This window comes from Urocitellus parryii, chromosome 5 (genome assembly GCF_045843805.1).
Source record: "Urocitellus parryii isolate mUroPar1 chromosome 5, mUroPar1.hap1, whole genome shotgun sequence".
NCBI classification, from domain to species: Eukaryota; Metazoa; Chordata; class Mammalia; order Rodentia; family Sciuridae; genus Urocitellus; species Urocitellus parryii.
In genome coordinates, this window is record NC_135535.1 from 137,975,879 (window position 1) to 137,988,353 (window position 12,475).

At 36.6% G+C, this 12,475-nt stretch overlaps 1 protein-coding gene across 1 annotated transcript in view; it reads right to left on the reverse strand.

Moving 5' to 3' along the window:
* The window catches only part of A1cf (APOBEC1 complementation factor), a 64,368-nt gene extending 55,654 nt beyond the window's left edge, over positions 1-8,714 (reverse strand). Inside the window, exon 1 of the mRNA XM_026410549.2 lies at positions 8,669-8,714. The gene's annotated coding sequence lies outside the window, so the exon portion shown is untranslated. The remainder of the gene's footprint in view (positions 1-8,668) is intronic.
* Between the last annotated feature and the right edge of the window lie 3,761 nt (positions 8,715-12,475).

A 12,475-nucleotide genomic window follows, 5' to 3' on the forward strand; every position in this document is an offset into this window, starting at 1 on the left:
CTAAGCATGTAAAGAGCCATTATGAAAAGACTAATAGACTTAACTACATTGAAATCACAAACTTCTGTAAGGGCAAGATGAGTTAAAAAGAGGTCACAAACTACAAGAAAATGATTGCTATTTAAATAAAAGGAGAATGATATCTGTAATTTGAAAAGAGTGCTTTTCAAGGAATAACAAAAAGACTCGCCCACCAGTGGACAAAGAGCAGAGGGCATGAAGAGTCAATCCACAGAAAAAAGAAATAATAATAACCTATAAACTTATGATTTATTTATGATGATCTTTAGTGATAAGAAAAGTACTAATTAAAAGAAAAAAAAACAAGATATCATTTTTTGCTTATTTGGCAAAATTTTAAAAGATTTTAAATAATAATAATAAGCACTGTTCATATTTACTGAACACATACTATATGGAATATTTTAAAAATGTAAAACATGATCCATTTAATCTCATAAGAACTCAGTGAGATGGGTCTTATTATTTCCATGCTATAGGTAGAAGCCAAGGTAGAGAAAGGTGAGTTATTGTGCCCAAGATCACCCAGGTAACAAGTTACAGGCAAATGATCTGAATCTAGGTATTCTGGGGGCAGCATCTATACTCTTTTTAAATTTTTTTTTTAGTTATTGATGGACCTTTATTTTGTTCATATTTATATGCCATGCTGAGAATTGAACCCAGTGCCTCACATATATGAGGTAAGCACTCTGCCACTGAGCCACAACTCCAGTCCCATCTGTGCTCTTAATTACTAAATTTTACTTATTTCCAGTTTCTTCACCTTAAAAAATGTGATCAGAGAGTAGCTTATATTTCCTGCTTCCCTTAAAGTGTTGCTATGAAGGACACAGGGTACCATAAAGAAGTCGATGAGGATGAACTGTGAGTCTGCATTCTGTTCCATGGGGACACAGAGTCTTGGCCATTTGAAGCACTATGTAATTTAGTTCTTGACTGAACTGAAAATGAGTTTTTATAATAACTCCTTTGACTAATTGGTTGGAGATGGCTTGTCTGATGATTCACTTGGACCAGGCATTTGACCCCTTTCAGACGTAGTAAAAAATAGACATGTGGTATTGAACAGCTATCTCCTATGCACTGAGCTGCATGTATCTCACCCAAACATCACCCCCTGCAGATAGTAGTTTCTACATGGTTTTCCATGTAATAGGTCACTTGTCAGGATCTGACCTATTATTTTTATTCTTTTATTTTAATTAAAGTATTGGGGGTTTTCTTTTTGTTTGTTTTGCTTTTTGTTTTTGCTATTGATCTTCAGTTCTTCTAGACTATAGATGATAGCCAGAGAAAGAAGTCCATTATGGATCAAATATCTGATGGGTTGGTGGGTGATAGCCAGCCAAAACCACAATTGCCTCTCACAGCCCAGCACAGCTACTTTGGGATCGGAGTCTTACACTCTCCCCCTTCAAATGTCCATATATTCCTTTTTCGCCTCCTACTTCTCACTCTCTTTCATTCTTTAATTCCTTATTTTCCCTTTGTTTCTTTGGTGACACTCATGGCAAAGAAGTTGCTGATTGTATCTGAAATGTATACTGTATTTTTTTTAGAAGATGCGTTGTTTTTGTTGTTGTTGTTGTTGTTATTGATGGACCTTTATTTTCTTTTTTTATTTACATGTGGTGCTGAGAATCAAACCCAGGACTTCACACATGCTAGGCAAGCACTCTGCCACTGAGCCAATACCCAGTCCTATACCTGTATTTTTTTAAAAATATGTATTTTTTAGATATAGATGGACACAACACAATGCCTTTATTTTTATGTGGTGCTGAGGATAGAACCTGGGTCCTGCCTGTGCCAGGCAAGCGCTCTACCGCTGAGCCACAATCCCAGCCCTCTCTATCTGTATTTTTAAGACAAGATATTAACTGTTGTTGAAAGCAGCACTGATAGACACAACTTTTGAAATACATAATTAATTTTTTTTTTTGCAGAAATGTATAGGGCAAGTGATACTCCATTACTGTTTGTTGATGTTTACAATCCATATAAATACCTATTTGGAATCATTCCAAATCCTAACTAGAGTAACTTAAAATAGCAAAACCCAAGATACTGGGGAAATTGTATTGCAGTAAAAATATCTATAGAGAAAAATAAAACTATATCAGGGGAAAGATATCATTGGAGCTACTAACTTCTTTATCAGAGAAAAAGAACAAGCAGATGTATAACAGACAAATGATTATTGTGTTGCAATTTTGCCTGTGTATATATACACATATGTTTGAGTATACATGTGGATACACAGGGGCCTAAATCAGGGCATTAAAGCATGCAAGTGTGATGGAAGACATGTTTTCCTATTTTTTTTTTTTACTATGTCAAAATCAGGAATGAGATACACATTTATTTAAAAAAAAAGTTCCCAGAACTCTTGGGAAAGTTAAGCATAATTTTCTGGTCCACAGATCAAGCTTCTTGAAAAACAATTTTTTTTGACATCTAGAAATCCTTTTTTTTTTGTTTGTCTGTTTGAAGAAAAATTTCAAATAGAACTATTTGTTTTCATTTAGAAATCTGCATAAAATTATGTGATTTATGGTCCAATACAAATACTTCTGCTTTTTAGCATATTCTCATTAGGTGTATATGGTAGAAGTATATTTTATCTGCTTCAAAAGGTATTATGTTACTTATTTGTTTAAAATGCCCTTTAGATATCAAATCCCTGTGGTTTTGCTTGAAACTGGAAATTAAACAGGGAAAGGCAAGCAGAGGAGGCATTATTTTTGCACATTTTGTCAAAATAGGATTTTGAGATTTAACTACAAGTGTTTTTCAATTTTAGCAAGTCACATTCAGTCCATTAACTCTAGGCTTCCTTTGTTTTTTCATAATCTCAAAAACAACTTCACTAGCTGAGCACTGACACATGCGACTGAATCCCAGCTACTTGGGAGCCTGAGGCAGGAGGATTGCAAATTTGAGACTCAGCTGAGCAACTTAAAGAGACCCAGTTTTAAAATTTGTAAAAAGGGATGGGGGTACTGGGGTTGTGGCTCAGCAGTAGAGCGCTTGCCTAGCATGTGAGAGGCCCTGGGTTTCATCCTCAGCACCACACAAAAATAAATAAATAAAATAAAGGTATTGTGCCAACTATAACTAAAAAATAAAATATTAAAAATAAAAAAAGGGATGAGGATGTAGTCCTGTGGTAGAGTACCCCGGGGTTCCATCCCACAAACAAAACCAAACAACAACAAAAGGCTCACTGTAATCTGCTCAGAGGCAACGTCCAGTTTGAGTAGATTCTTTAACTGTGACTTCAATAACTTGCTTTAAGGCCCTATCTTTGTACCCCTATTAGCACATACTCCCTACTGGCACAAAATGATCACCAAAGAATGAGAGCGAGCTGACAACAGGAGGGAGATGCAGGAGCAATGCCCCAGGAACAGACCTCCTGCCTGGCTTCCTGTCACAGTCACCGGTGCTCAGGTGTCCTCTCCACTCTGCAGGGTTCTGATTCAACTGATCTGGCCTGAGGCCCAGGAAATGGTATATTTTAAAGCTCCCTGGGTGACGATAATATGCAGCGGAGTTTAGAACAGCTTACCGAAGCTCTGATCTATACGTGTTAAACGTCAAAACAAAACAACCCAGAGTAATTGAATTTTTCCTACCTGCCAAATAGAATGGATACTCACACAAAAATTTTTATTAAAAAGAAGGAAAAAAATATATATATATATATAAAAGAAAGGTGGAGACTGGACTACAGGAGAAAAGAAAGAATGATTCCATATTGTCTCTATTCCATTTTGTCTACATTTTCATAATTTTTAATAAGTAAGTGTTTACCAAATTGCTGGCATTTAGAAATAAGGACCTGGAACTACCTCACAAAAATTAAAAACCCCATTCTTAACTATATTCTGGCTCCACTGACTTGTTTTCAACTTGGTTTCATTGAGGACCAACCAAGAAAAAAAAGATATATATTTTATATATCTTTTGTGTATATATATATATGATATATATCTTTAATATATATACATATCTTTATATATATATCTTTATATATACATATATATATCTTTATATATATACACACATACACACATATATGTCACACACATATATACACACACATATAACATACATATTTATGTGTTATATATGTGTAACATATATGTTATATATTTATTTTCTTTCTTTCTTTCTTTTTTTTTTTTTTGTACCTAGGATTGTGATCCTCATATCTCAGCCTCCCGAGTCACTGGGATTACAGGTGTGCTGCCACCATGCCTGGCTAAGAAGATATTTATATTAACACCATATGCATAAAACTATTTCTTTTGGCTCTGTGAATGGAGGAAAAGCAAAGGCAGAGGAAAGAGATGAGGAAGGTTTGTAGCAGAGGGAGGAGCAGATGGAGGAAGCAGTTGGGTCAGGATGTTGTGAAGCACCTGAGCAGTTCTAGGAATTCCTACATCTGAATCCATCTCCAATGCAGGAGGCTTGGCAAGCCTGGATCTCATTTTCCCACTTTCTGTACACATGTATTCCTACTCAGTGCTCTCCCTTTCTATGCCCTTTCTCCCTGCTCCATAAGGTGTGTGTGTGTGTGTGTGTGTGTGTGTGTGTGTGTGTGTGGTTTTGTATGTATGCATGTATGAATACACTAGCAATCGTGTGGTCCTCATCACACCCATATACAGAGGGGTGAATGAACTCCTGGCAGCAGAACACCACAAAAAAGCCCCTCTGTACATCTCTTGTATAACCAGTTGTATCACCAATAGTTTGCTACAGAACTTAGACCAGAAGGTTAGAAACCTTGAGACTGGGATACTCATAGATGACTTGTACTTGTCAACCACAAAGACTGAGAGGTGAATGATGTTTTTTGTTGTTATTTTTTTTTAATCCAAAAATGATCTTGGGAAAATTTAACAACATATGGGAACTGTTCATGCATTGGGGAAAAGGGCGGGTAGCGGGGACACAATGGACAGACATGGAGCAGACAACATGAGCAGCTGCAACTCCCCTCAAAATGACACGGGGAGGGTTAATCATATATGTCAGTTGGACTCGGCCTCTGAGGGCCCAGACATTTGGTCACATGTTATTCTTAGAGTGTCTGTGAGAACGTTTCTGGATGAGATTAAAGTCTGAATTAGTAAACTGAGTTAAGGGATGTGCCATTCTCATGTGAGTGGCCTCATGGATCAACTGAGGACCTCTGTAGAACAAACAACACTTAAAGGAAACTCCCAGTGGGTTGCTCAAGATGAAAATTTGACTTCTTGAGTCTCCAGCTTGTCAGCTTCAAGATGGGAACTTATACTACTGGCTGCCCTGGCTCTCAGGCCTTGGACTTGGACTGCCCCCTCACTGGCTCCTCAGGTTTCCTCTGTTTTCTGAATACAAGTCTTGGGGTTTCTTCTTCCATAATCTTATGAGCCAATTTCATATAATAAATCTATAGATATAATAAATATACGTGTGTACACACACACACACACACACACACACACACAAACAAACACCCTATTACTTGTCTTTCTCTGGAGAACACTGATTAATCTGATTTCTATCTTCTTGTAATTATTCAAGTGCCAGGAATATCCCTGCTGCTTGGGAGGCTGAGGCAGGAGGATTGCGGGTTCAAAGTAAGCCTTAGCAAAAGCAAGGTGCTAAGCAATTCAGTGGGACCCTTTCTCTAAATAAAACACAAGACAGGGCTGGGGATGCGGCTCAGTGATTGAGTGCTGCTGAGTTCAATCTCTGGTACCCCCACAAAAAAGACCCCTAAAAACTCCCATTTAAAACTCAAATTTTGAAAATATTCATTAACACAGGAGTGAGTATAAAAAGGAATCTTTTGGGGGTGAGGGGTACCAGGAATTGAACTCAGGGGCACTCTGCATTGAATTTAGAATTCTAAAATGGTATAGCTTAATAAGAAGAGTAGGATTTCTTTGCATATATTTAATAGTTAAATGAATATATAAACAGCTGAAGTGGTAATCATGAAATGCCAATGTAGAAGCAGGTGTCTGCTGTGTTTTGTCGATAATCCTGGTACCAGTTATTTATGTAGCACATTACAGAGACTTGATGTTTTAATGAGTGCATTTTTCATTCATTCTTGTTTTCCAAGCATGCACTACATATCAATGGTGAGGTTCTAATTAATTTCTCAGCCACCTTATTCCAATCTAAAAACTATCCTCTACAGTTTCATCTCACAGCATCTCTAATAACCATTTTCTTCTATTACAGCATTTTGTTACCAAACAGAAATTTGATGGGAATAATAGCTACAATAGCTAAGAGTTATGCACACTTGCTTGGTATTATTCTAAGAACTTCATATATAATATCTGATCTACTTCTTGAAACACTCCCAACTTTAACATAAGAGAAAACAAGCACAGACAAGGTAAATAACTTGTTTAGGGTCACACAATAGCAAACGGTGGGGACAGAATTTGAACCTAGGCATTTTGGGTCTAGAATCTCCTACTTTAACATACATTCTGTTTCTGTCTGCCATTCCAGCACTAACCATCATTGGTCTTTAGAGAAGACTTTACAATTCTGGGTTACTGAATTATTATTATTATAGAAAATATTTGATTTTTATGGCTTGTTTCTGAAAAGGCAAATAAAATGAGTTTCTAGGTGTTAGAGCTTTTCCCCTTAGACTATCTTCAGGGGCCATATAATGGCATTCCCTGGGTGATTCCAGCTCACCAGTGCACTGGTGGTAAGTACCTGTTACAATAAGGAGGCGACCCAGAGGAATTAGAATCTGGTATGGTGCTCAAATGACTTTAATAACAAATCAAAATCATTTAATAAGTATATTCTGCCTCAAAGGTCAAACAAATACCTGCCATTCCAGACCCTTGTATCCCTCTCTGGTCACCCTGGGTGACCAGTGTTCCACTTTTTCCCTTACCTGTCATTAGAACTGAACTTCTGAGCACCAATCCCACCATGCTTTGCCAACTTGGTTCATCTGCTCAGTGATTTTAGGCTGAAGTGTTCCCATCACTTACATCCTGCACCCCACCTAATCTATATTTTAACAATGAAATACCATCTTGTCTTATAACAAGAAACTTCTGGAAATTAACTCATTGTTATCCTAAGCCTATTATTCTGGCTGGTGGAACTGCTTCATGGGAGCACCTGAGTCTTAATTTAAAGCTCCAAATTAGGTCAGTCTAATATGGGACTTTGCTAGCAGACATGGACCTAGCAGCCCAGATATTTTTCCCCTGAGGAGAAGGTTTGTCCTCTAGATGGGAAGTGCTAGGTCCTCTTTAGACACTAAGAGAGTTTAGATGAGGAAGCCAAGCCCTTCAAGACAATTATTTGTATGTTCAGCAATATCTCCAGGGCAGATCCTGTACTATATCCACAACACCCCTGCCTGCACATGTCTCCTCTGTGATTTGAACCTGTCTCCCAAGTCACAAAATGGGCTTCAATAGAATTAATAGAATCTTTTAATGCTCTATATGTGTAATAAGAATTGTAATGCATTCCGCTGTCATGTATTTTAAAAAAATAAAATCAATTAAATTAAAAAAAAGAATATTTTAATAGAATGTCTGTGTCAGTCTGTGGTGTGGGTATAGAAAGGAGGGAGGGATTTAAGGTAGATTTCCTCTTAATCATGGAGGTCCTACTAATACTGTGTCCTATAATTTAGATAATCAGGTTGATTTACAAATGCTGCGGGGTGCAGTAGTGTATGCCTGTAATACTAGCAACTTGAGAGGCTGAGGTAGGAGGATCCAAAGTTAGAATAACTTAGTAACTCAGTGGAGCACCAAGCAACTTAGCAAGACCCTATTCCTCCCCACAAAAAATTAGATAAAATAAAATTGAAAAGTCTGGGGGTTTAGCTCAGTGGTAAAGCACCCCTCTGTTCATTCCTAGTACAAAAAAAAAAAAGTGCAGTGGGAGGTGCTGTAATGGCTAGGCCCCACATGAGGGTTGAAGTTTTGCATTTGATTTCTTATCCTAATCAAAAGTGTCTTCTATTCTTGGGAAATTCACTTAGCTCTTCACTCTGCCAGAAGATCTCACAGTTTCTTTCTGTTACCAAGCCTCAATGCTTTTCAGTATTCCATTTGTCCTTGGTTTGCAGGGTGGTACTGTGATTCACTCCTCCTCCACTACTTATTAGCTTGTTAGTTTGAGAAGGTTAACCATATCCCTAAGCCTTAGCTTCTTGGTTGGAAAAATGACATAACAGTAGAATATAGTTTATAGGAGGAATAAATGAGTTCACTATTGTGCCCTGGCACCTGGCCAAAGCTAGATGAGAATGTTCAAGTTATTATTAATATCATTATTAGTACTATAAGGTTAATTAATTGGTTGGGAATAAATGCCCAGGTCACGAAGGGCTGGTTGGTCCTATTAAGTCTGGGATGGACATCTCTGAGGGCCAGCACATTTCCCCCTGCCCCTCTGCCATGGAATCAGATTCTGATTTCTAACTTCTACTGCAAATAATGAAAGGCATCAGGATCTAAGGATATCTAATAAGCCATTTTACTTCATGGTGAGTTTCTAGCAGAAAAGATAAGCACTAAACAGAATCCCAATAAAAGAGATAAATAGTAGAACATTAAAGATACTGGAAATGAAACACAATTACATGTGTACATAATGCTTCACCAGTCCCCTGACAGCCTGTTTATGATCACTCCTTCACTTCTTTCGCTGGGTATTATAGTATCTGGACTGGCTTTCATCTTTTCAGGGATGTTTTCTTCATGGACTCTTTTTTTCTCTTACATCACTATGGACACTATGTACTCTCTTCATTGTTTCATTTAGCATCTTGATTGAGCAAGAGATGAGTTAGTGTTCAGTAGAGTAGTTGAAGGCCCATCACATCATCAGCACTATGCTGCATACACAGAGGAGGCAAGGGTATCTTCCAAGTCACTAGTTTTGTACACGTGGGATGATGAAAAAATGGACTCAGGTAACTTAAAGTAAAGACATATTAAGTTTAGAAAGAAATTTGACGTTAAAAAGTCCATATAAATTCTTCTGTATGAAATACTTTAATAAACTAGAATATTCTATGGAAATAAGCAACTCAAGTAGTTAATTCTACTACTTAGATCAAATGTTCTTTAAATCAATTGGGCATCCCAAAACAATGATTAGTTTTTAATTGTTGGAGGAAGGGAAGACATTACTACATAATTGAAAAGGGAATTTTATAGAATTACAAACCAATTTGCTCACTTAGACATTCAGTCTGGCCAAATTGTCATGTGCTAATTCTCTTTAGTCGTATCATTTACTGGAGCAGAACACTGCACACAATTGTGCAAAGTAGAGGGAGTTATCTTCCATCCTCATCACTACTTTCCTCCTAACTTTACCAGAGACTGACCCCTGTTAAAACAAGCAAACCTGGAAGATGTTTTCCAAATGATTTCTAATACCTGTATACACAAAATTTCACCCATATATATATGGAAATTACAAAGGAGAAGCTTAGCTTATATTCCTTTAAAAATCAACTGAAAAGCTGAAGATATCAGGATATTTTAGAGAAAACTATTTTTTTACAAAAGAAAATGCAGTTGTCTCTATAAATCTGTAGCTTCCCCATCTACAAATTACCCTGTGGGTTGAAAATATTTGGAAAAAAAAATTGCACCTGTACTGAAAATATACAGACTTCTATCTTGAACAATATTCCCCAAACAATACAATATAACAACTATTTAATAGCATCTACATTGCATTAAGTGTAACAAGTGGAAATGATTTAAGTGCAAGGGGGATATGTGTAAACTCTATGCAAACATTATGCCATTTTATATAAGATACAGGAGCATCTGAAGATTTTTGGTGCCCTTCAGGGGTCCTGGAATCAATCCCTTGGGTTAAGAGGGACATTATATTTTAATTTTTGATTTGCATTAACCAAACACATGCAATGCAAAATTTTAGTTTATTACGGTAAAAATTCTAAATTGTGTTTAAGGCTGATAAACTGGTTGGAATGAGTTTGAGGGCATAAAATTATAAACTAACTTTCCTGATCCAATTGGTAGTAAATATTTGTTAATAATAACTGCCTAGATTCATAGTTTCAGGCCGAGTAGCAGATGGAATTAGATTTCTAATACAAGGCTGTCACAGTGAGAATGGGGCTCCTTTTCCATCCACTTTTCCTGGGGGAGTTTGGACTGTTAGAACTGCACTTTACAGGAGCCTGGTTACTGTTTCCATGAATAAGATAAAATGGTGTTTATCCTCTGTCGATCAATACTGTCTTGTTTGAACTTATTGAGTCATTTATCCACACATAAGGTAATGAAAGCCATTGTGCAATAGTACCCAAAGTACTACCCTGCTTTCTAAGAGATGACAGTATTTAAAAAAAATCTTTATTTTATTTATTTATTATTATTATTTTATGGGGTTCTGAGGATCAAAGCCAGTGCCTCACTTTTGCTAGGCAAGTGCTCTGCCACTGAGTTACAACTCCAGCCCTGAAATGACAGTATTTTAAAAGATAGCTACTAAGACAGAATTTTAACATCAACGGACTGTGTGATGAAATGAGTATACACTTTTACCAGAGTGTCCTGTGGGTTTGAGCAAAAAGTATGCTGGGCTTTGGGAGTTTTGAGCAACATTCTCTAAAATAAAAATATACACTGTGTGTGCTAATATTAAAAAAATTAAGGTTGTTTCTCTGAATAAATGGAATATGATCTGTAATCATTCAAAACTTCATCATTTACATAGTTTTCTATTTTAATAGAATTTTTTTGACAAAAAAGAACTATTGGGTAAGTTCAAACATTAGTAAAAACCAATGATAAGTTTCAGGAAGTTATTCTGGATATTGGTACAAATAGGGAAATAGAAAGGGAAGAGAGTTTTACTGAATTCCTAAGCTCCAGGGACTGTGCTTAACTATTTTGCTTTATCATTTTATTTCATTGTCACAAAATTCTGTGGAGTAGATTTTATACCCATTCCACATTTGAGGAATCTGAGACTCAAGAAAGTCAAATAATATGCACAAATTTATATGCCTAAGAGAATTTGGGAACTAGCATTCTGACCAGCTTTGTCTGGAGAAAAGTCCAATGTTCTTTATGAAAAGCTTCTCAGCCAGGCATAGCTGATGGAAAATGGAGAATGTAAGGACCTTAGACATGTTTGACTGCCATAACTTCAAAAGTGATGATTTCAATTGATTCTGGCTGCTATGAATGCCAGGCATGAGCTATAAAAATGATTTATTCTTCCTTAATCTCTGTTCCAAGGAATAGCAGTTCTGAGAAGCATCAATAAATATTCCTGGAAGAAGATACTCTGTTGTCCAACTTAGGAAACAAAACACTTCATACTGTCTTGATTATGCACAATGAATGGACCTATTTACACACATAGCAAATCCCCTGCACTTATGCAAATAGCTCCCTATCAGTGTTCTGGAGTAAGACCACCTGGCTGGGGGGGGAGCCGTCACTTGCTAAGTGGTGACAGTGAGCCTTAGGTAAATTGTACCTCAGTTTTGTCATGATAGTGTCTACCTCATCTGGTTGTTCTGAGAATAACATGAGATAAATGTATGGAGAGTGCTTGGAACTGCATTTAACCAATATGGTGTTTAATCAATGTTATTACTCAAAAGACTCATATCAAATAGTAAGAAGGACACTTTAACACCATATCCTCAACTTATTTGACTATGGAGTTGCTTTTTTTGTGCTACACTTATTAACCATTCAGTACAGTGTAGGATATGTTGATATTTGAAGTACTGCAAAACGAACTTGGTATTAGCCCTGCTGGAAATGACAAAGTAGTCAGTGATTTTTAGATCTATTGTGTCATAATGTCTGCCCGTAACAACTTATTTCTTTTTCTTGCCAACTATCCTTTCACTTCCCTTACACTTGATAAATAATAAATTGGAGCAGTGAAATGTACAAAATGTCTAAAATGGGTAGTATCAATGTTATTCCAGAAAACATCCTTAAGAATGACCCCTGTAAGTCATTTGTTTATTGCTCTGTATTTAACTGGAGAAAGTCTTACTACTTTGACAAGTAAGTGATTTCACTTCTTTTTGCAGATCTATCTTCCCACTGGGCTTCCATCATATTATAAAGAATGCTTCAGGCCAATGCAACACACTTTTGATGCTCCTAAGTTATAAATGGAGTAGGACTTAAGAGTGCATATTTTGCAAAGTATAATATACATATAATATTGCATTCTTCATATTCTCGAAGATACACAATGTTCATCTGAGAATTCTTTTAATAAAGAAACTTATCTATTTAACTATTTTGGAACTTAACTTGGGTAATCATAAAACAAAAGTGTTCCGATTAAAGAGTTGAGGAGATTTCTGGTAGGAATGGAATAATCCTGTCAAATGCCCTGATGGGTTTCTTTCTTCAGAGCACATCAT